General features: G+C 38.4%; 1 protein-coding gene across 1 annotated transcript in view; it reads right to left on the bottom strand.

Moving 5' to 3' along the window:
• Positions 1-25,815, bottom strand: part of LOC108042975 (hornerin) — a 96,324-nt gene that overhangs the window by 40,988 nt on the left and 29,521 nt on the right. Inside the window, exon 3 of the mRNA XM_017121499.2 lies at positions 1,726-1,803. The gene's annotated coding sequence lies outside the window, so the exon portion shown is untranslated. The remainder of the gene's footprint in view (positions 1-1,725; positions 1,804-25,815) is intronic.

Genomic DNA, 25,815 nt, shown 5'->3' with positions numbered 1-25,815 from the left:
GGCGACTATAAGGCAGCAAGTCACAGACAATGAAAACGGTGACTCCCAGTGAGTGTCACTCATTGCCCATTTATAGTTGCTGTTGATGGAAACGGTACGAAAGTCATTGATATTTCTTCGTATTCATTCCGTAATAATTACGAACATGGTTGTTAAATAATTTAATAAGGGTTGTTTAGTAATCGAAGGTAATAAATGTAGTGATTATTTTTGAATTAATTATGGAAAACTTGCGGTAGCATTTGTATGTTTCTCCAATTTCCTATCCCTTTTCATTCTTTAATAATTATGAAAATTGTACTAAAATTTATGAACTGAAATTGATTGATAAAATAAGCTCCAAAGTTGATTAATTTCAATTTTAATAAATTTCCTTTTGGTAATTCAAAGTAATGAAAGTACTGTTTTTTTCTAGTATAAAAATATTTTATATCTAATGAGAGAAAGTTGACCCTTTGTTAACATATGATATGTCTTACTGAGCCCGAAATGATATATTCTTTTGTATTATTGATCTTATATAATCTCTATAATGTTCTAATAACTCTCATATGTCAAATAAATAATTAATATGGAAATAAATTAAATCTACTTGAGAAAACTTTAGGAGAATACAACAGTCTTAAGAGTCCAACTCAAGGTTTGTCTACATCCATCTTATCTTTGTCTGGCTGGAAAATGAAGCCTTTCGAAAATCACTAAATTAACACGGAATTCACTCGGACATCTCCAATCGACTGAGGAGCCATAAAGGGTCCTTCGCCTGCTGCCGTATACCGAATTCCACTGGGACTCCTCCTCCACCTCCTCCCCATCCTCGTCCATTTGGGCCTCATTCAGTTTGGTTGTACTGATCAATCGCTTGGCCAATTGTTGGCTTTCACTATGCGTATATCGTTGCCCCTGGATTTGTGTGTATGTGTTTGGACTATTATGTCCGGAGCTTATTAACTGCGGGTCTCGCAAATGCAATGCAAATAAGCAAATTTGCAATCAAAAGAACGATTTTCATATTTAAGATGGCACAAATGCAAACCGGAGGGGGATAATTTCGGACCAAATTCAGGGGGGGTAGGGGGATTTAATGTCGGTTATGAAATGGGGCGTGGCTGGAACACTGGCATGCACTTAATTTGGCAATTGTCTCTGCACAAATACACAAGATACGAGTGTATTGCCTGCATGTATTTATGTCTGTTTGTCTGTCTCCGTTTATCTACAGTTCCACCCACTTCCACCACCTCTCCACCACCCCCTTTTGCACCCACACAACCACTGTGGGTGTGTATGTGTGTGCGACTGCCTTTGTCATTAATATTAATTTCGTGTTTAATTTATTGTAATTTACGTGCATTTGATAAATCGTGTTATTATAATCAGTTGACTGGAAACGTGAAGAAAGGACAGGAGAATATGGGTGCTACACTGCATGGCCCTAAAATTGTTCAAATTGTGTATTTTGTGTATCAAATATTTTTATACTCTTAAGGAATTTAAATGAATTCTTGGTTTTGCTTAATTTTTCTTTATACTTATAGCTTTAGTAACCTTCTTAACATATATACATATATTGAAAGATAACATTATTGAATGGCTTAAAGATAAACAGAACCATTTCGGTAGCAATTAGCTCTGTGTAGGAAAATAAATGGAAAGGGCAGGAGTCTTACTAGAGCATAGGTGTGCCAATGACAGCCAGACAGCTTTAATCTTGGGCGGACTTACCTTTATGCCAAGTCCACTTGTAGCGATAATTGCGCGAGTTCCCTTAACAAGTCGAATACCTTGAGGGACCTTTGAAAACTGCAATGAGAACGAAGAAGAAAAAATGGGTTAATTCCAGTAATTATGCATGTCAATCGATATGTGGTGTTACGGTATGAGAAAGAACTGGGGTCTAATAAAAATCGGTTATGAAACTGTTTGGTGTGAGTTCCTATTGATGTTGAAAATCCTTGAATCCCTTAGCCATCTAAGGAATCAGCATTTGATACCAGCCAACTAATATTTATGAGAATCGCATAGAAAGGACCAAAAAGCACTTGAGTGGGATTCGGATTTGGAGGTGTGGAGAGGGTAATGCGGAGGGTAATGTCTCGGGGTAATAAACATTTTCCCACTCGTGTACGAGGAATGCTCGAGGACAAGTGTCGCATAAAGGAATTCCCGACCTTTTTTTTTCCTTTTTTGTGGAATGCATTTTTATAACAAAATAATTATATTTATGCCACGGGTGCGAGAGCAGAATGTGCATTGGCCATTGCACAGAACGCATTCAAGTCGAAGTAATGCAAAAAGGCGAATCGCAAACCCGATTCCGATCCCCACCAATCCCCTTGAAAGTCCGCCCCCAATCCCGATTCTGCCATTTCTGCACATAACGGCATCCATTACACGCAACAACAAAGCCAAAATGGCGTCTGGTGCGACAATGTGTTGCATGCGTGTGTGCGTCGCTTTGTGTCTGTATTGTCGTTGAAATTATTTTTATTATTTTACACAATTTTTATATGGAAAGCCAAATGCGATACACACATAGAGAAGGAGAGACAGAGACAGAGAGAGATGAGAGCAAGGCGAAAAAATGAACTTTTACAGCCGGGCATAAATATTTAGTATATTGTTCTTGTTGCTGCATGTTTATATTGTTGTATTTAATGAGATTTTTGAACTTTTCCTTCCCATAAGCGCCTTAAGCGTTTACTCTCGCTCTGTAAAAACACTTTACAGAAGCCACAAAATGGAAAGCAAAACAAGAAGCATTCAAGAAGTTTTTCTTTTTGATGTCCTCAACTTGGGGGAAGTGTGAAAAAATAAGACTGGGGTTGAAAAATTTCCTGTAAGTGTAGGATATTAAAACGTTTATTTGAAAAGCAATAAATATTTGTATTTGAGACGTGAATAAACGACATATTTGTAAAGATGCAGCACTTGAGAGGATTTCACAATCGCTTCTCTATTCCTTTATTAATTTGAATACCATAAACCCAAAGACCTTCTACATTCCGCTCCATATATCTTAATCTCCATCGCTTCACCTTTTAATATCTTAATTCCAACCGCGATATCCCACTATCTCGACATCTAAATGACTTCAAATTGCATTATTACCATCGATAAATTCCAAATCGAATTCCCATAATCATGAAATCAATTTATTGTCATCACATTTAAGCCCATTAGTTGAAGGCCCGATAAGATCTCCGATCGTAATCTCAAATGCATTTGTCATTCCCCAAAATCGAATCAGAGCAGATCGAAGACCAGTTTTCGGATCGGTCTTCGGTTTTCTCATCTTGTGTGGGTTGTGCAACCCACAAGCCGGATCGCATAAAATAATAATAATAAAGGAAAACCGGTGGCAGAGCATCCAACTCCAACGCATTCATTAGTTCTCATTAGGGGACAAAACATTTCGAGTCCAAACTCGCATCTGAACGATAAACAAAACATTTTCAAATCGGTTAGGGGACGAGTGGGGACTTTACCGGTTTATTGGCGTCTCTAATGAACCTCTATTAATAAATATAAATGGAAAAGTTGACATTAAAAAAAGGCTCCAAAGATATGCCTATCACATTGGTTTAACAAATATTGAAGTTGGGTGGTCGTAGAAATCGAGTAATAAATATTGAATCGAGTGGGTATTTATTGTATACAAGGGGTAAGCTTCAGAAACATGTATACATTTATTATGAATATAGAGATTAATATTCATGAAGTTATTTCTGTTTCGATGTCATAAGGACCAAGAAAATAAACAACAGCAAATCTTCATTTTCACATTATTAACTTACAAGTAATTTATACCAAGTAATGTATACCATTTCAGTTATCGATTTTCTTTCCACCGTACAAATACACCCCCGAAATTAGTTATAAAGTCAACCCAGTCAATTAAAGACCTAGAAATGCATAATTTTCCATTTAGCCCATTTATGAATTATGCAGTCGAGGCGAAGAAAACTGGTTGACGGAAAATACCTCGAAATGGGGTGGGATGTGGAAATGACATAAGCGTTTAAACATTTCAAAGGAGCGACTCCATAAAAACAAAACGAAGCTAAATTTAAGACAAATGCAGGCCCGAGGCAATGTGGAGTTGGGGGAAAAAGGGGGAGAGGGGGGATATGGGGGCACAAAGCAAACATGTGACATATGCGGCAATTAATGCCGTTAATTATTAAAGTTAACACCCAAAAGCGACATGCACAAGTCAAATAAATAAACACGCAGCAGGGAACGAAGTCAATGGCTCTTGGCCAAAGCAAAAGCCCTCGTCTATATACCACCACCTATATATATATATATATATATATATATATATATATATATTTGTATATACGACCGAGCCCCCTGAAAAACCCATAAAATGTCTGCCCCCTGCACAAACGCCCCAACAATTAAGGACAATGCGTACTAATTTCAAACGAAAACTTCAACGTGGCCAACTGAAAGCGAAGCGAAAAAGGAAACACAAAAAACAAGAAAGGAAAGCTAACTTCGGGCGGAGCCGAAGTTGATATACCCTTGCAGAATACTCTGTAAATTATATTCTCCAAAATTATTCATATGATGCATTCTTAATACTCATAAAAAATCACAACTTTCTTACTTTAAAAAAACCAAAGTTATGGCATTTCCAATCGTTCAGTTATATGGCAGCTATAGGATATAGTCGGCCGATCCTTATGAAATTTGGTAGGTCGGATTGATTGGCCAAAAATAAAATCCATAGAAAATCCCAACTTCCTAACTTTACAAACACCAAAGTTATGGCATTTCCGATCAATCAGTTATATGGCAGCTATAGGATATAGTCGGCCGATCCTTATGAAATTTGGTAGGTCGGATTGATTGGCCAAAAATAAAATCCATAGAAAATCCCAATTTTCTAACTTTACAAACACCAAAGTTATGGCATTTCCGATCAATCAGTTATATGGCAGCTATAGGATATAGTCGTCCGATCCTTATGAAATTTGGTAGGTCGAATTGATTGGCCAAATATAAAACCCATAGAAAATCCCAACTTTCTAACTTTACAAACACGAAAGTTATGGCATTTCCGATCAATCAGTTATATGGCAGCTATAGGATATAGTCGGCCGATCCGGGCCGTTCCGACTTATATACTGCGTGCAAAGGAAAGAAGGGTGTGTGCAAAGTTTCAATCCGATAGCTTTAAAACTGAGAGACTAGTTTGCGTAGAAACAGACAGACGGACAGACAGACGGACAGACGGACAGACGGACAGACGGACATGGCTATATCAACTCAGGAGGTGATCCTGATCAAGAATATATATACTTTATAGGGTCGGAGATGTCTCCTTCACTGCGTTGCACACTTTTGACCAAAATTATAATACCCTCTGCAAGGGTATAAAAAGCATCAAGAAATTTAATCACAAATTCTGAAATAAGCACCGAATTTGTTGATATCCTGTCATTGAGTTCGATTTTTAAGCATAAAAGGACTACAACAAATATTTTAACTCATTTTATGTCAACCATTTTTATCGTACACTCACCACATTTTTAATTGTTTTGGCATCTCGGATTTAGTGGATTATAAAAACCTGACATACTTCTGTAAACTTCCCTACATTGTCTGCCTTTAACGACAATAATGTGATATATTTTCCAGTAGACTAAGGATTAACCTTTCTCCCAAAAGTCTCGGGTGTTGTCGAGTAATAATGATTTTTATTTATAAACTGGCCCAAAGGAGCGACACAGGAAGTGCGGAATATGGGGCAGGGGGGGGGGCTTAACCCATGCGTGCCGCAAGTAGAAGAAGAAGAAGGAGAAGCTTGTTGGGGAAGGACAGTTGGCACATAAATAATTTACACACCCCCGGCCCTCTATTCGCCGTCCTGCTGACATAATTTTTTTCCTCTTTCAACCACAAAAAAAAAAAAAAAATAGAAACAAAACGGGGGACTCACAATTAGAGGCATGTTTTTGGGGATTGGGGGTGGATTTTTTAGTGGATTTGGGGGTGGCGACCGGACAAGGGCAGTGCAATGCATAAGCAAACAAAACTTTGGCAATTTTGTGCAACTTTTTGGCTTCCACATTTTGTATAGAAAGCATTTTTTCCTCCCTTTGTGTTTGTTTGTGTGTGCCGAGGAAATTATGTTTTTGAAAACAGGAAAACCTTGGCAAGTTTTTGGGGGCAACAGCGGCCGAGGAAGAGGTAATTCCATTTTGAAATAAGCTTTGCTTAGGTCAAATCGAGTTTGACTGTTTAGAGGCTTGAAAATAAAGTTGATAGAGTTAACAATTCACAAGCAATTCAAACTCAATTTAGACTTATTTTAGAGGAATCTCAAGCAGTAGGCATAATTAAAATGTCCTTGCAGTAATAAATACATTGAATGGAAATTTAAAAACAAAACTGTTTCTGCGTTCGTTTTAAACAACGTTTATTTTATTCCCAAACCTCTGCGGGCATTTTCCCAAAATTCACATGATTAAACACCACCACCACAAGATTTTCCCACCCACTGGGGTCTCCCAATTAAAGGAACGTTTTTCTTCATTTTTTTTGCACCGTTTCACATTATTTTTTTGGTTAGAAACGTTTGCCACTTAACGGGCGCATAAAACGCCAATAAGGAACGCGGTTTTTTTGGGGAAATGGGTAAAAATGAGGGGACAATGACGATGAGCATATGATTTTCAATTTTTGCCACAAATCCAGACAAACACACACCGAGAGACTTAACTGAGTGCTTCGCCATGTTTTCGACCAAAGTTCCAATAGGATACACAGAACAAATTTAAACATTATAAATTATGGATATTATTATTTTTGTTAATATAAAATACTTTCAAATTATATATTTATCAATAAAAGCTTGTAAAAAATGATAGTGTCACTTGTATAAATAAAAATAGAAAACCATTTGAGTTAATTTTTGCTTTTTCAAGTGCAGCTTCAACTTCGTGGCAACTCCTCCGACCGTCCCCCGTCCCCCGCCCACTGCCACGCCCCTTGCTGCCCCTCTGTGAACCGTTAAGCGCCATTAGGCGGCTGTGCAGACATTAAAAACAGCTGCCATCGTCTCCTGTTTTCCGTTGTTGTTGCTCTTGTTGTTGTTGTTGCTATTGCTGTTGAGGCAGTTTTTTGAGGGGGGTCAGAGGGGCAAGAGGGAGGGAGGGGTGCAGGGCAAAGCGACGGGGAGCGGCACAAAAATTGCCTGTTTATATTCGCAGCGACAGCAAATTTTATTATTATTTTTGTTCTTGACAACGACAACGGGCAACAGAGGAGCAGCAGGCACAACAACATAGTCAGCAAGGCAGGACACCGATTTTTTGAGGGTTTCCGGAGGGGGCGGGGGGGTTGATGGTGTGGCAGGAACATGTCCCGAAACTAAATACAGGGTGTTGCCCATGGGGTGTATTAGTTGGGGGAGTCACCAACAAAAAAGAGGCGGTGCAAGGAGTTTCACATGGCTTTGGGAATGTTTTTACGTATTTTGAAAATTATAACAAATTTTTCTATATTTTTAATATGTTTTATAAGACTTCATTAGCAAGGAAAACCTACACCCAAAAAACGAAGTGACAATTACAAAAAATATTTTGGGTCATTTTGATTTTTGAGAAACGAAATATCCCTAATTTTTCATCTGAAACTATATTTTTAATCACCTTAGACTATTTAATACTAAACTATTTCAATCATTTTTATTTCAGTGACTAGCTAGCCTGCTGGATATCATTAAGTTCATTTGGTTATGCTTATACGAACTTTGCCTAACCAAAACTATTTCCCAATTTTATTTTCCTTTTTGTTTTTCTGCAAATTTTGCATTTATATTTCAGGGGAAGCAAATCAAAATCAAAGTTGTTTGTTGTTGTTTGTTGAATGTTATTGCCGCATAGACACAATTCACATCGATGACAGGGGTTTTTCCTCCCTTCCCCCTTTGGCCAGCATGGGTTAAAGTTGCGCCGACGCACTGTGCTTAGAAGTTTTTCCATCGTCTCGATTTGGTTTTTTTTTTCGGTCACCGACTGCGCGCCTCCAATTAAAGAATAATTCATTTCAATTGAAGTCAATCAAAAGAAATTATTTCACGCTTAATCAATTAGAGAAGATGTGGCCCCAACAAGGAGGGTACAAAATGTGGAAAAGAGAAAGCCCAGACGCCCGCAAACAAAACGAGGAATGTGTGCCTTACAGATTTTTCACTTGAAAAAATGCCCAAAAATCCGGCGATCAGAACTGAAAACAGAAAACAGAACGATCCGGAGCGATCCTCATCATTATGATATATGGGCAGACAGACGGCGAGGGGCACTGACAGTCATCACTTGAGCTTTGCTTTTAGTTTTCGGAATCCAAACAAATTGATTTCGCCGAGGGTGTTGAAATGCCGGGAAGTGGCACTTGGGGCACCAAAGATAAGCTTATAAAAGAGATGGGATTTATGGCAGCCTGAGTAGCATTTCCCCGACGGGGGGATCAAAAACGAAGCCCAAACTTTGAGGATCATGTGGTATAATCAGGGCTAGATTTACGACTTTACCAGACTCCAGCAGATGGAAACTGGAATAAAACTCAAGAAGCCGCACTTGAATAAAGATTGGATAAGTGATGTAATTAGTTGGACTTGAAAAGCGGAAGAGGGATATCAATAGGGGTTTTCAGAAAATAAGATTATATACGAAAAAACCAAATACTATTAAAACTTAGAAGAAGCACTCAATGATCTTAAAATAAAACGAAAATTGCGACACATGTCCCTACTTAACAATGCCATTTTCTTTTATTCCGCAATCCAAATATAGCTCATGTTAAAACATTACAAATTAGTTGGAAATATAATGCCATTACTTTTCGTTTGATTTCGGGCCGCCAGAGGGCGCCACCGCGCACCACAAGCACCACGTAAGCGAATCTCCTAAAAGCAGCCGCAAGATCTTATAAAGTATTTATAGTTATATATGGAGAGCAAAGAGTGGGGATGTCGTAAACAATTTTTGCGCTTACGCAACGCCCACCCAAGTGGCGACACCAGACAGATGAGGGCGGTGTGGAATGGGGGGCGTGGCCGGGGCAGGGAGGCAAGCGTCGCATTAATTTGTCATTTTGCGCGTGTGTTGACGACGGGCAAATATAGAAAGGAAAATGCTGGAGGAGAGACCGAGGCAAATGGCAAATAGAAGCCACATCAAGTGGCATGCCACACACACACACCCACATAAGAAAAACTTGTATATTCTCTAAAATCTTTTCCATATTCTAGGTTTTAAAATGGCCCCAAGGTTAAAGAACTATGAAAAAAAAATTATAAACATAATTAAATAATTTTTTGGTTTTATACTCCATAATTTTAATATAATGATTTTTATATTTACATTAAAATATATAATAATCATATCAGATCATGCAAAATATTATAAAGCTGTTTTCGTTATGAAAAAAATGTAATTTAGGTTAAAGTCAAGTATTTAAATTAAGTGTTCTACATTCCAGAGCTTTTTAAAAAATATAAATTTATAACTGAGTTAATAAGGCTCAGTATAGTCTGATTTTTTTCAGTGTTTACACACTTGCTGGGAACTTTTGTTTTTGCTTACGAGCTGCAAAAAAATTGCACTTTTCCCCTTTTCTGTATATTTCCTTTTTTTAATACATATATTTCTTTTCTTTCTATTAAAATTCCTTTTTTCGCCGGCTTCTTTCACAGATTTTGACTTTCGCGAAGGGAAGACCAGAAGAAGAGGCAGCTGAGGCGAAAAAAGTGTCACAAAACTTTTATGGTGGCCATGACACGTTGGCGGTTGTTGGCTCTCACCACTGGAAATCCCCCTCGGAAGACCCGCCTCGGAAAACCCCTTCTTCGCAATTTCGTTGCGGTGGCTTCCACTGCTACTTCATTTGCCTGTGCGCTCATTAAAAAAGTTGCGACACATACAAATGCATACACTTAGGGAAAATTAATGGTGAATGAATGGGAAGAATGGTAACTACATTTGTGGAAAAGGGTGCATGACTACATCCTCGAAAATGTATGAAATTTATTTAATTTTAACACACATCTTGTACGCGTTTTAAAACAAAATTAGAGTTCATGTATGGGAAGTCCCTTTAATACAGGTTAACATTTACTTTCTTTAAAATTAATATACAATTATCTAATACAGAAAGGCCAAGTCATTCTCACTTCAGCAAATCATTTAAAATTGATCTGTAAATATTTTTAAAAAATTTCCTTCATCACAAGGACCGGCAGTAATTAATTTCTCCGTGTGTGGGACAAATTTGCCACCTTTTTGCCCTCCAGTTTACCAATTCCCTAGACAAAGTCAACACGTTTGCCTGCATGTCAAGTGCCAGTCACTCTGTCGGCTCCTCCATGCTCCTTTCCTTTTCCCATTTCCTCAGTTCACCGAGAACTTCCAAACACTTTTTGGCGAAATGAATGTCAAGAACGAGTGAAAATTTGCGCTTAAATGCAGTTGAAATAAGAGCGAGGGAAAAACTATGGAAGAGGCCAGCGACCTGTCGCCATTTTTGCATATTTTTCGAGGGTGTAAACAGAAATTTGTCAGTCTATGTGGCCGGCACCAGTGTTTCGCCTTCCCTGTCGGCTCTTCATTCTTTTCGTGGCTCCCCCCCTTGCATTTTGTCATTACACACACGAGACACGAGAGGGCCATGGAAAAAAGGCTTAGGGAAAGTCACTGGAGCGTGGTCACCTGGGGGAATTTCAGGAGGTTTAACGCACCTGCGGTGCAGAGGTGAAGCCAACACACGAGCTCTGCCGAAAACACCATGCACAAAATAGCAAAGCAGATAGTTTAACGTTAGTTAGAACAAATTAGGAAATTAAAATAAGCTTTTATGACAAAATATTTAAAAGTTTTGAATTGAAGAAAGCTTTCATAACTATATTTAACTTATAAAGGCTATTAACAAACAATTCATAAATTACATTTAACAAAACGTAAACAAATATGATATTATGTATTCATTGAGTGGTAATAAAATAATTTTAATTATCTTGTGTGTTATGTGACTTCAAGGAACCTTAAAAAATATATAAAATGAAATTAACAAATTATCTAAAATGTCATTAAACTGCAAATGGTGTGGAATTTCGGAACATCTTCAGGCCCGCAATTCGCTGAAGGCATAAAAATCTAGAAAACGATAGCCAAAGATGAATCTCTCTCTGCTCTTGGCTAGCTTCATCAAAAAGGGGCGGCTAAATTTATATATATATGTATATATATTTTTGAGAGGCAACCATTTGGCAGTCTGACTGCCGCCAGTGGCCCTATAAATAGTCCAGATAACACTAAACCAGGCAATCAGCTTAAGGCGAACCTCTTATCTTAATGTGTCGTCGTCGTCTCTGAACTTCGCGAGACATTTTTGCTAATTAAGCTGTGACCAAGGGTGGGGATAGGGGGCAGGGGCAGGGGCTGGGCGGGTCCAGGGGGCGTGGCAGCTCCTTACTCACATTAAAAATGTCGCCCAGGCATTAGCATTTTTATATAGAGGGAACAACGACGAGTTTATCTGGTCAGAGTTTATGTCTGGCAGCGGTCACTACTTAGTCTGATTATTGTTATTATGGCGTCGTAGTTTTCATAAATTCCCAGCAAGTTATTTTCCCATAAATTCCTGCAGGACACGGTAGAGGTAACGAGAGGCGTGTGGTAAGGGGGTTGGGGGAGGGTGGGTGAGGTACGGCAACCAGGTAAATGACGACGACAGCAAATGACAGACGGAGGGGGAGGGGACAGGTGGTGGTTGGTTAGGTTGTCCTGTCAAGACCTAGACATCTAACGAACCAAGGAAATAACAACTAAAAAGACGGTGACTATGGCAAATCTCTTGGCAGCAGGACAACAACACGGCAATTCAAAAACAACAACCAATAACCAGAGATGTGAGGGTATTCCCACCAATGTACTTAGTTTCACAACTTTTTATTTTTACCTTCAACAAATTCATAATTCATACATAGATGCTCAGATTACTTGCACTTTAAGACCTTGAGTAACATAATACTTAACTCGCCTAAAAAATGTAGTTAGTAAATAATTATTAAAACTTACACAAAGAAAACTTGGCAAAGTTTTTATTGCAAAAAACTATGTTTAATATATTTTGTATTCTTTTTTTTTTGCCTTCTAAAATTACGAATTTTAAAACTCTATATATTCTATCTCATTTCAGTGCTGAAGAAAGGGTATATATTCTCTGGAAGCTTTCCTCTAAAACCTTGCAGGGTACAACAAAATAGTACCTTCCTCATCTCTGGCAACAACAAACCCAGCAACAACCTACAAAAAAAAAACGACGCAATGTCGAGACATGTGCAATGTGCAATGTCCTTTGGGTATACAATTTAAATTGGCATTCCACATGACAATATGTGTGGCAAAGTGAACGAGCCAACAGACAGGTGGCTACCAGGTAGCTCCTTAGCCGCAGGGAAAACACGAAAAAAGGAGGAAAAAAACGAAATGGAAAGACGGAAAATAAGGAAAAATAGCCATCGCGCAATCAGAGTTGATAATTTCTTTGCCGGCGAAGAGCGTTCAATTATCGCTTAAAAGCAACCGGCACCCAGTTAAACAATGAATTAATAATGAGTTACCCGCCAATGAGATTGGTTAGAGAATCGGTTGTCTGCTGGCTTTTTCAAGTTTTTGCTGAAATTAGTTTTTCCGTTTTGTTTTCAACTTTTATGAATTGCTGCAGAATGCCGAAGTAAAAGTGAGCTGTCCAAGGGGAAATTAAACTACGGCAAAGTGATTATGTTAAAGAATTTAATATTTAACTATTGTGTTGAGTCCTTTTCAGCGGCCTTTTAAAATAATGAAAATTATCAGAACACAACATGAAGGTTAATTAGCAATATATATTTTACGAAATCAATTTGTGGAACGAAAAATGCTATCATGAGCTAAAGCTGCACATATTATCATTAATTATGAAAGGATATTTATTTTAATGGCATATAAGCAATTAAAATACATTCAAAGGGCTTAAATTTATTGTCGAAAATTTAAATAACAACTGTTAATTGGAATTCAAAGTACATTATGTGACAAGCAATTTTCTTTCTGGTAAATTAATTATTAATTTTCGGAAATTCTTCAATTAAATTACTGATGGCAACATCGTACAAACACTACAACATCAGAGAGTTCAATTATTTTCGATGTAAGACAATGCATATTCTGCCTTCATTTAACTCTTAACCTTCAGTTGTCGGCAAGTGTTCCGATCCAACCCATCATAGGAACTGGTTCGGGGACGAGGGCTCCTGCAGAAGTCCAGTCATCATCAATTCCATCATCTCTGGGGCATTTTAATGCGTTCCCCAGCGCGCTGATTATTATGAAATGTTGTCGCTGTTGTCATTATTATTGCTGAAATCATCGGACCACTTCTCTGTCCCTTTTAATTTTTCTGCTCTTCTGGGTTGTTCTCCTTATCGCGGTTGCATCGTCATCGGATGCGTTGCAGTTCCCATCGTCGGAGGGTAAACAAAACCGAGGGAACTCTGCCTGCAACGCTTCGGTTGCGTTTTGTAGCCTGTTCCGCTGTCTGCCCAGGCCTGGCTCCTTTACCCCGTGTCCCGTATCCAGTGTCCCTTGTCCCGATGCCCCATGTGCCCATGCTCAATCCCTATAGCTCGCATCCCTTTTTCCCGCCCTTCGTCTGGGTCGGCTATCAACTTTAGCACCTTTCGCTGGTATCCGTCGCGTTTCGTTTCGTTTCTTATCTGGGTGTTGTAGCTACATAAATGCTTCCACCTTGGAGAAGTCGGAGGGACCTTCAAGGTGAGAGATGGCATCATTACCGTCATCAGCATCGGCTTTAACATACCCTTAAAGCTGGTCAAATGAATAAATTAACTTAATTTGAGTGAAAATACATTTTACAACAATGTCTTTAGTCTTACAATTTTAATGGAAATAATTCAATAAAACTAAGAACATTTCCTGCGTTTCTCAAGTTTTCTCCTTAATGTTTATACACTTTATTTTATAACAATTGCCTCTCTCCGCGCTTCTCAAAAAGTTTATGTATGCCCCGCGGACACACCATAAAAGTCTGCGTTTGACTAAGCTATCTAAAAGCGAAACGAATGCCAAAAAATGTCAACTCCCCTGTGCCACATAATTTGTACTTAAATCGAGTGGAAAGACACGACCAGCCGCAATCTTACACAATGACTTTGGAGTTGTGTCCGAGCCATGTTGATTTTCATAAATGACACATTAAAGTTTTCCTGGCAAAGAAAGATGTCCAAGTAAATGGCTATTAAGGAGCGCACTAAGATTCGTACACTTAAATATGTATGTGGCAGTGTGAAATATACAAGAATATTATACAAATTATACACCTATATACTAAAACAAGAAAGGAAAGCTAACTTCGGGCGGAGCCGAAGTTGATATACCCTTGCAGAATATTATGTACATTATATTCTCCAAAATTATTCATATGATGCATTCTTAATACTCATAAAAAATCCCAACTTCCTAACTTTACAAACACCAAAGTTATGGTATTTCCAATCGTTCAGTTAAATGGCAGCTATAGGATATAGTCGGCCGATCCTTATGAAATTTGGTATGTCGGATTGATTGGCCAAATATAACACGCATAGAAAATCCCATCTTCCTAACTTTACAAACAGCAAAGTTATGGCATTTCCGATCAATCAGTTATATGGCAGCTATAGGATATAGTCGGCCGATCTCGGCCGTTCCGACTTATATACTGCGTGCAAAGGAAAGAAGGGTGTGTGCAAAGTTTCAATTCGATAGCTTTAAAACTGAGAGACTAGTTTGCGTAGAAACAGACAGACGGACAGACGGACAGACAGACGGACAGACGGACAGACGGACAGACGGACATGGCTATATCAACTCAGGAGGTGATTCTGATCAAGAATATATATACTTTATAGGGTCGGAGATGTCTCCTTCACTGCGTTGCACACTTTTGACCAAAATTATAATACCCTCTGCAAGGGTATAAAAAACCTTCCTTTACTATTAAATCATTGAATCTAAGCATTCCCAATGTCAGCATATTGATTTTCATTCGTTGCAAGAAAAACTCCTCATAACAATATATATTTGTTTTCGAAAGCATCCTCATCACTCACTCTCGGTATACTGGGTATTTATTTAGACCCTTCCAGAGGGTAAGCCCCGCTTCGATCACATTCAGTTGATCTCCATCCTAGTTATTTCTGCAGCGTTTGCCAATTTATACGAGACGATCCACTGATCACTTTATAAGTAAGTATATCATCATTTAAACATTGCCCACAGATGGAGAGATGGGCGGGGAATATGGGAGATGCGACTTTGTCTTTGTCATCTCGGCTCGGACATGTCTCGTTTTTACCGTTTTCGGTGTCTGGGGAATGCCAAAAATGTTGTGTGGATCTCTCCGAGAATGAGCCTCTGAAATGGAGATGTTCGGCGGTGGGGGGGGTCGACGGGAACCGAGAGCCTGAGAGCGTTTTGTACAGTTTTGTTACCCGGGGATTGAGCGGGAATACCGGGGGCTGACTGCCATCTCGTTCTGGTCATTTATATTGTGGAGTTTCTTTCAATCCCCCCCTCCCCCCAGCAGCTCCAGCTAAAGCTCCAGCTCCATGTGCATGTGTCAAGTGGACTTGTTTAATAATTTATGATGAGGCCAAAAACGTAGATCGTGCGTTGCGCATTGCCGGCCATTAATCATGGCCAAGGCAAAAGGCATGGCCAGAAAAAGGAGGTGGAGGATGAGGTGGAGGATGAGGTGGAGGAGGAGGAGGCGACCGAAGGCAGTCGGCAGTCGGGACAGTTGGCTGCTGTAGTAAAAGTTCAATTACCCGCCAAATCAAAATTCAATCTGCTTGGCGAAGAGCAAAAATAAAGCAGGAAAAAGCGGACACAAAAAGCAAACAAAACGCAAGAGCGGACCACAGTAGTCCGGGGGAATGGAGTGCAGCAGGGACCATGCTGCATATTGACTGCAGACTGCAATGTGGCAAAATCAAAAATTCCAAACGCATACGCCAGACAACCATGAAGTGGAGGAGCGCTGTGCCGGAGAAGACGACCAGGAAGGCCAAAAGCGAGTCATGTCATGGCGGGTGGATGGATGCGACTGATGGACGGACCTGGGGGGATGGGAGATGGGATATAGGGTATAGGGTATGTTGGGTGGGGTGGGGGTTTGGGCTTCAGTATATGGGCTCTGGGTTGAGCACACGGAGGTTGCAGAGAGGCCACTTAGCCACGCCACAGATCAGATGACAGCGGCCCAAGACGCGAGCAGGATAACAGACGGTGCACAAACACAGAAAAAAATACAAAAAAAACACACACACAAAACCGAAAACGAAATCCAAGCCCAAAGGCTGGGAGCAAAACCAATAAAGGCAGGCCAAAACGTTTTGGGAATACTCTGCCGGCTGAATCGATTAAAATTGATCAGTTACCACTACCAAAACTGATTATTCAAGACATTTCAGAAAGTCAGTTCTTTGAGCTTACAATTACTTAACATGCCCGTGTGATGATTAAGCTCATTTAAATAAATATCAACAAATGAAGCAGCGTTAAATGTCAAATACCTTTATTTGTTACCTCTACATACATCTGTTAAACTGAAAATAAATAATTACCTTATTTTCAATAACCTTGTCAAAACTTTGTGTTATATTTTAAGGACCCCATTAGGTAGTTAGAACGAAACCTTCAAAAGTAATTATATATGCTCTGAGTAGGTAAAATAAAGACCCAATTTTGAACATAGTACACCATTAAATAGTCAAACAAAATAGCTTAAAAGGCCAGCGAAGAATAAGTATTTAACGGAAGAGCTTCCTGATCAAATCTATATCTGTTGGACTCCCCCGATATGCAGATATGTTAAACGGACCAACCAAAGTCCCTGACAAAGTTGATGGACATCCCCTCTCGCCGGAGTGGGGGAAGGGGGGGGTGGAATGAAAGCAGAAAGCATTCCGAGGAACGAGTAACGCGGGTTTGCAGCCTCCATGCGTGAGTTTTACCCAATCCCCCGTTCCGGTTAACCCCCTCCATCCCTCCCCCCTTCACTGTTTGTTCGCTCTGGCATCGTACCGCCGCACACCGCTCCATCCCGCCGGCCTTAACCCCTGCCCCCGAACCCGCCCTCGCCCCCGCCACCGACCATGTGCGTTGGAGCTGCCACGTAGTAGGTGCAAGCATAAGCGCTACTAATCTGCTACTCAGTGGCGTATCAGGCTAAAGGCAGCAGTCGAGGCATGCCACCAAACAAAACCAACAAGCAAACAAACAAACGGATGAGCCGTTCGGCGAGTGGAGCGGGGCGACAGGTCGTGTGAGTGATCAGACAGCCGCAGATTACGTATACGCCGCGTTGAGAAACAGACCTGCCCACTTGGCTAGCTTCTAGCTATTTGCAAAGTCTGCTAGTCGGAAAAATCGAAATTAAAATCCTTTTTATATCTTAAAAATGTTTTAAAATATTAATGGAACCAAGTTTTCCTAAATGACTTAAAATAAATAAATTTCTAAAGGATAAGTTGTATCTTTGTATTCTCTGGACGATATAGGTTAGTGAATCATTTCTGAAACACAAAGGAAGGCCAATTATTTTCCAATAGTAAATAACAGTTTTATTTTGCCTAATTTTAAATACTTAAGTTAGCTATTACCAAAAGACCTAACTGTCAGCTCTGACGTGGAAAAAGCTTGAAGAAAAGGGTGGAGAGTTGGGGGAATGGTGAGGGGACGCTTAACTTTCTGACTTTTGGCTGCGGCTTCTGTGGCTGCTCCTACTGCTTTTGCCCATGCTGATGCAGCAGAAGTCGGGGCAAAAGGAAAAAAAAAAAAAACGAAAAATGCCCACTCTTCCTCCGGCTTCTTTTCTTATGGCAGCCATCTCCTGCTCTTCCTCGTCTTTGATGCTGGGGAATCTGCTTAAAAAGTCCGCTCAGGTTTCGTCTGTGCCGCAGTCGCAGCAGCCTTCATTTGTTATTCAAAAGTTTCTTGCTTTGCACTCCGTGTACTCCCGTGCCTTTATTTATTTATTTTATTTGCCTGATTTCATTTCATTTTGTTTCATTCCATCTCGTTTCATGCCTCACGTACGCAGACAGTGTCCGAGAGTTTTACTTGATTCTGTTTATTTTTTTTTTTTTGTATATTCTCTTCTCTAGTTTTGCGCTTAAAGAGCCAGCAAAGTGCATCCAATTTTGGTCACAGGAATTCCCCAAAATGTCCATGGAATGTTTGCCATTAAGATGACGGAGAAAAAGTGGAATGCCACGGGGGAATGTCGAAATAAAACAAATTAACCAAAATGAGAGATCTCAAAAAATGCATACAAATGTTTTAACTTAATGGGTTCGAAATAAAGATCATTACCATAAAATGGTTTTATAATAAAATCAATCAAAGGATAACATATCAAATGGAACATTTTATACTAGCTAAATAATTATTAACATATTAGTTAATTGATTTATTGGTGCTCCTGAGTTTATAAGCGATATAAGTTTTTAAAGTTGCCATGTTTTCATTGGGCTTTTATTTACTATCGAAGATTTGCCATCTCTGCTGAATGACTATCTGGTATGTTACAATTTATTGAAAAGCTAATCCCTCTTGCCATGTTAAATTCGAATTTTACTGCCAGCATAACGAATTTCGAAAAAAATGAATAAAAATACTAGCGCAAAATTGGATTAAAATACTTATAAAACAGCGGACGCAAAAACCTTTTAATAAGCTTTATTTTTATAGAAATGTACTAGCAGGTTCCACTGGCACTAAATATATATACATATATAGTACACATGGGTATGTATATATTTGATTTCATTTGCGGAAATTGTTTGATAAGCATTTTCCCCATAAACAAAGGAAAAAGGCAACCGGAAAATTTATGAGCAAACCAAAATTTTGTTTAAACTCTCTTTTTTTGATTTTTGTTGCGCTACACACAATTTATGGCAAATAGTTTGTGGTATTTATTTAAAAACAGATATTGCACTTTATGTTTTTATTTATACACGCAGCAGATAAACAATGGCATTGACAAGCCAAAAAAAAAAATATGAAAATACGCTTTTTCGTGATTTTTCTCGATCGCAATTTTTTTGGCGCAGATTATTTTTGCAGTTTCCGAAGAAGCGGCTTCCGCGAAAAGATAATGCAAAAACAGGGCGCAAAATAAAAAATAAATACGACGGGCCCATAATGCTGGCTAAATATGTGTAAACACTAATTATGTTAATTATCATTTTTTGCCTTTGCCAGCAATTATGCTAATTGTATTTTCAATTATTATATGCTTATTTATTATTATTTCTCAGCGTGCCCTCGCCGAGCTTCATTGTTGTTGCCGATGATTAAAATTATACAAACGAGACTCGATTTATGAAAAATACAGCGGCTCACACAAAACGGCGAAAAAAAATGAAGCAAAAGTAGGAATTGCTGATGGAAAAAAATGCCAACAAAAATTACGCTGTCTGAATTTTAAGATGATTATATTATTTTTATTCTCGGTCATTCGTTTGCAGCCAAAATTAAATTGATTTTGCTTTACAGAACGGGCACCCGCCCTGCCACCCCGATTACAATGGCCTCCTGGACATATAATTACACCCACATACACAGGGGCCCGCTGGCGGACATAATGTATTCACACATATTCATTAAATAATTATGTCCATAATTAAAAACGAAGCGAAAGGAACGGAACGGAGAAGCTGCGTCTGGATTTAACCCGGAAAACCCCATTCAGAACTGAAAGATTCTCCCCCGTTTTTTCACACTTTTGCATCATTTTTGCAACTTTTTCACATAATTAGATGACCAGATTAAATGTCTAATAACTTATGATTTCGAAAAATGTTTATAAAGTGGTGGTGGTGAAAATTAAATAATACAATAAAAAGTTAGAGTAATGCGCTTGAAAAAATTAAATCGGATAAAAGCGCAGTTTTTATGTTTGTTTTACCACTTTTATAATAAGTATTTATTTTTTAAGTGAATGCTATTTAGTATTTAATTACTGCTAATAATAATAATATAATAATTTTTAAAAGGTTTAAAGTTTTCTAACTATATACCTTGAATCTAATAAGTTAACCTATGTTTAGTCTTGTGCAATTTTAGTTTTTTAGTTACTTATAAACTTTGAGATTTGACAACCTCGGCTTTGGACCATTAAATGATATCATAAATGTTGAATAATTGTTGTTTAACATCGACAGCTGTTTATCCACTCGTTTTTTTCTTCCTTTTTGCACTTCTCTTGACTTTATGGGGTTATGGTGTTTATTAGCGCCACCTGGTTTGTGTTAAACGATAACAGCTGCCGCCGAACTATATGTCTTGTTTATATAGACTGAAACCCGACAGCAGTTCATAATTGCCCCCAGCCACAGCCACATCCCCTTGCGCATTTCCATCAATCTCTACCCATTCTGTTTCATCTTTCTCTCGATTTTTGTACATTTTTTTATTATTTCCCTGCCAGTGCCATCTTAAAATTGCAAAAAAATTGACGCCTTCGCGTGGCATTTGTTTAATTAAAGTGATGACCTCCCTGCAACGACTGCGTCCCGCGGCGGCTGAGTGAAAAAATCAGAAGCCGCTGGCATTATTTAAAATGCAACGCAATGCGGCGCTCGAAATGCAATCAATGTGAATTAAATTCCCCAACTGGGACCAGCACAAAGTGTGTGGTGGAGGCGAGGCTGGGAAAAGCCGGGGAAAATCTGGGGAAAATCCGGGGAATGGCGGCATGGAGGGGTGCTGGAATCAGAGTCACAATCTGAATCAGAATCCGGCGCAGGTCAGGTCAGGGATTGGGGTCAGTGTTCAGTTCGGCCGCAAATATTTTATCCAAACTCCGTCAGAGAACAAAAATGGAGAGGCAAAATATATATATATATATACACACATATATACAAAAGTGGTATAAACAAATAAAAAAAAGAATAAAACGCAACAGAGAAAAATCAGGAAAAATTTAATCGAGCGTGTAATATTCCAGTGGGCTGGGGAAAAATGCACATTGAAGGTGCTACAGCACAAAATGCTTTGTCAATGCTATCTCTGCTTCTGGCATTTGCTTTTGCCATAAATAATTTGTAAATCGACAAACTTCAACCTTTTCGTCCTTCTTCAAATTTAAACTGTCTGAGCGGATTAAGTAAACTTGCTGAATTATTGAATGCACCAATAATCGTTGGAATTATGTATATTTTTCTGGTGGCAACACTTTAATTTGTTTGCTTCTGACAAACATTTACACATTTTAAGTGACAATTCTTTGATAATACTGTTTTCACTACAAGTAATTTTAATTGGTTGACCGGAAAACTCTTTGTTGATTTCCTATCTATTGTTGAAATTAAGATTGATTGAACTTAATTGATTTTGCTTAAAGTAAAATCTTAAAAAAATTCGGTATTTGGTTAAATTTTAATAAAAAATTGTATTTTAAATAATTTAAGAGACCTGTTTTGTTTTTTTAATAAACATTCGTTTAGGCAACTGCACATGCACATTCCTAATTGATTAATTAACTATTGATGATATTAATTTATGTGGATTTAAGACATTTAAAGTGAAAGAAAAAAATTCTTTTTCAATTGCTTTCACTTATTGTTTGCTGCTTTGATTTTTTTCCTGTACTTTGTTTTGTTTCGTTGGTCACGCAATTAATTTCAGCACGCAAAGTTTTGTTGGCTAAGTGAAACAATAGCCTTGAACGCCCTTCGCCACCCCTTTTCCTGGGACTATGTACTAGGCATTGTCTTGGAAATCTGCCCCCCTTTCCCCCAAGTTTTCCCCAGCCCTTCGTTTTTCCACCCCACCCCCTCTTAAACTGCCGTGTGATCGTTATTATTAGAAAAGTTTTATGCACAATATTTTTCTTGTTCCTTTTGATTGTTGGAACTCTTGGGCTCTTCTGCTTTGTCCCGGCTACTTGTTGTTGCCATGCTTTGTTTGCACCTTCTCCTTGACCAAATCACCCGCCCGTCACCCCGTCCCCCCGACACTCCCCCACCCCCGGCAACTGCTTAACCCTCGACTGCCAGCCATCATACATCGTTTATGTTACGTGACTTGTTTGCCAGATGAATGCAAAATAACAGACCCCGAAGGAATCAGAAAAAATCGGACGGGGGTGGCGGGAAAACTCTCCCAAACACATGTGCTGTAGGTTGGAAAAACAGCGGAAAAATCAACAAAGAAAAAGAAAAACACTAGATGCCAAAAAGAAAAAAAATACAACAGGAGAAAACAATAACATAAGATAGGCGAAGAGAAAGAGAGAAAAGGCGGCTTTGATAATGAGACCAAATTAAGCGATGGCCTACAGGAGAAAGTAGGAAAAGGGGATGGGAAAGGTAACGAACACACCCAGGATACAGCCAATTCGTCACACTAATAAAAACCTATTTAAATATCAATCAGATCTAGTTTTTCTCTTACTTTTTTTAACCGTTTTCTTATCATAAAATAGTCTTAACGAAAATTCATTTATATTTTATAATTTAAAACAATATATTCAGGCAATGCTGAATTTATTTTATAATCTACATTAAGATTTTTTCTCTGTGCACTCTTCATTCTGTCTATCATATCTTCTGGATTTTCCACATTGTCGTCTGCCATTTTCACCGTCACACATTGGACCAAACTTTATCCACCCATTTATTGTAAACTTTTTCGCTGTTTCCATATCCTTGCGCCTTAATCATTTTATCGATTACCGTTGTTGTTGTTACCGCTCCTTGTTGCTTTTAATGCATATTAAACAGATGTAAAAATTTACACTTCAATTACAGCAACTTAAGCGTGAAATACAACAACAGCTGGAAAGGATATCTTACAGCAGAAACAAAAACAATAACAACGGAAAGGAAAGGAAAGGAGAGGAAAAAAGGTTGAGAACTGTAAATGATGCTGCAAGGGAAATCACAATTTAAAACGAAAGACAACGAAAAACAAGGTAAATTAAGAAAACTGGGAGCTGAAAAAACACAACATATTGAAAATAAATGAATAGAAGTCAGAGGAGAACAGAATCGAAATAAAAACGAGAATGCAGACAAATTATTTCGACAAGGCGAGAATATATATACTTTTTCGTATTGTCTCAAATTAAGGCAGGCTTGCACCTTGTTGGCGCCCAAAACCTGATTTTTTTCTCAAATTTATTTCTTGGAAAGTATGGTAGGTGTGGGAATAAAATTTTAGTTAGTTGTAGGGTACAGTTTATTGAAGCTACACAATTTTTTTGAGTGCGATCCAAACGAAGGGGGGAGGGGGAGTACCCAACAATGGCGGCATGTCCGCGAAAAACTCGTCCTCATGGCGGATTTTTTGGAATTTTAAGAAATAATCTGAAACGCAAAAAACGAATATATTCTTAATCTGTACACTTGCTCGCATGGCTTGAACTAGGATAATTGAAAAAACATAAAAAATGCAAAAATTATGAGCTTTTGAAAAAAAAATCGGTTTTTTCCTCATTTTTTCGTTACTCATTATTTTTTTAAATAAACAATTTTTAATATATTCAAAAGATCCTAGTCTATGCCATGCACATACTTCTGAGGAACATGTATAAAAAATTTCATGACGATTGCTCAATTTTTGCGGCTTGTACGACTTCCGCCAACTCGGAAAACATGGTTTCGAGAAAAACGCGTTTGAAAATTTGCACTATAATGGCAACGCGCTTGTCACCGGTCAACCAAACGGCCGATAACTTTCGTAATTCAAGAGATTTCGACTTGAAATTTTAGGAGAGTAAAATTGAAACATGTATGTATCCGAAACTGCAAAAAAAAAAAAATTGATTTTTTTGACCTCACAAGGTGCAAGCCTGCCTTAATATTGCTACTACTAATTAAATTGATAATATATCATGGATCATATGTTGCAGTTATATTATTATCAGTATTTAGTTAGCCATTAGCTTCTATCACCGATTTCTGTTTTTAACTCAGTATCTGTCTAATTTGCTTTACAGTTTTATTAGTTAATTAATTTTCAAAATTAATGTTATAAAATGCATCTTTTTCAATTTGTTTCCAACTATTATCATCAATTTCCGTTTCTGACTTTATTTTCGTAGCAGTTTCGTAACAACTGTTTGCCGAAATTGTATATCACCCTGCGTTGCGATGAAGGGTATCAAAAAGGATCTCCGACATGTAAGTTGTTTTTGTTGCGGCTAAAATTACAAGTAATTGAACCTCAAGATGCTGCTCCGGTGCCTTTTTCCGCTTTTGCTTTTTTTTTTTGTTGGGAACATGTGTGCGGCATCGGTGGAAAACAACAGCAATACAAATTGGGAGAAGTGGCAAGGGGAACGAGTGTTCAGGGAGGTGAAACAGCAGGATACAAAACCCTGAAAGAGCGAAAGATACAGACCATGGACAAAAACAAAAACAAAAAAGGTTTCATGGGAAAAAGGGGGCTGTAGTCAAGGGGCGTGGCAAATCGCAACAAAAAGGGAAACATCGGAGGCTCAGCCATCGACCCAAAAATAAATAAGAAGGAACGAACGAGCGGTAGCCGAGGATTTCTCCTCACATTTTTAGCGCAAAATGTTTCGCTTATCGATCAATCGATCATACTTAGCTGGGACATAAACCAGCTGTCGCTTCTCCTCGTTCACCCTCATTTAACGGTAACCATAAACCCCAGACGACACGCCCACTTTGATGGGCGAAATGAGATCAGCCAAAAGGTGTTCAAGTCCCTGCCCAGATTTGTACAGAAATTCGAGAGGGATCGGAATGGGGATTTCGACACAGAACACATTTTCGTTTCGGTTTCATGTCAAAATATTTGGAGAGCAATTAAATGCGGTAAATAAGGGATAACCACAAATCATAAAATAGCGAATGACTTTCGGAAATATATCCAATATATCCTATAAATATTTGTGTCATCAAATCATTTACAATTTCAACAAATAATGTCTCAGATTAATCTAACTATCTCCCCCTTTTATTTACTTTAAAATGATAGACTAACCAAATTTCTTGGAAATTGTATAAAGATTGTTCCCCTTGAATTTTTTTATTTTTGTATGTAAATTGGTTCCTTTGATGTCCGAAAGTATTTGGCAATAGTTAAGCCGGAAATGTCGGAAAAGAAAATCTGGTTCTGGTCAATAAATTGAAGTGGTTTCTCGTTTTTGATAGGCCCCCCGCTTGTCCTCCCTTTTCGAAGGATAAGACGCCACGTCTACAGCATAAATTCAACTTATTTCTCACAGATTTCAAAGTAAATATGCAAAATATTTCTTAGTACCACATTAATGCATCAGCGCAAAGGGAGTGGGCGGGGCAGAGGCAGAGGCGTCGTGGCAAGGGGACTGAGTTCTGGTTTTCTGGGGTGTGACTCGCTTGGCTGGGCGGCGTCACTCACACTCAACCAAATGTGGGCGAGATATCTCAGGAAGCGGCTACAAACATTGCAAAAAATACAGAAAAACTAGAGAAGTCTTGCTTTGATGCACGTAACTTTGAATACCCTTAAAGAATCTTGTAAAATATCGTTTAAAATATATTATAAAATGGTTTTATTTATAAATATGGTAAGATGGTACATATATATCTGAAATTTGACTGTATTATTTTTCAACATATCAACATATGACTCTGAAAAAGGTGACGTATGTTCAAGAATCTGAGAACGAATGTATTTAAATACATATGATTTATTGGTTATATTTGAAATTTTTATTTTATATAACTTTATACGACATAAG

This window comes from Drosophila rhopaloa, unplaced genomic scaffold, assembly GCF_018152115.1.
Source record: "Drosophila rhopaloa isolate 14029-0021.01 unplaced genomic scaffold, ASM1815211v1 contig_3, whole genome shotgun sequence".
Lineage (NCBI taxonomy): Eukaryota > Metazoa > Arthropoda > Insecta > Diptera > Drosophilidae > Drosophila > Drosophila rhopaloa.
The sequence above is the reverse complement of the archived record's forward strand: the minus strand, read 5'-3'. Positions and strand labels throughout refer to the sequence as shown.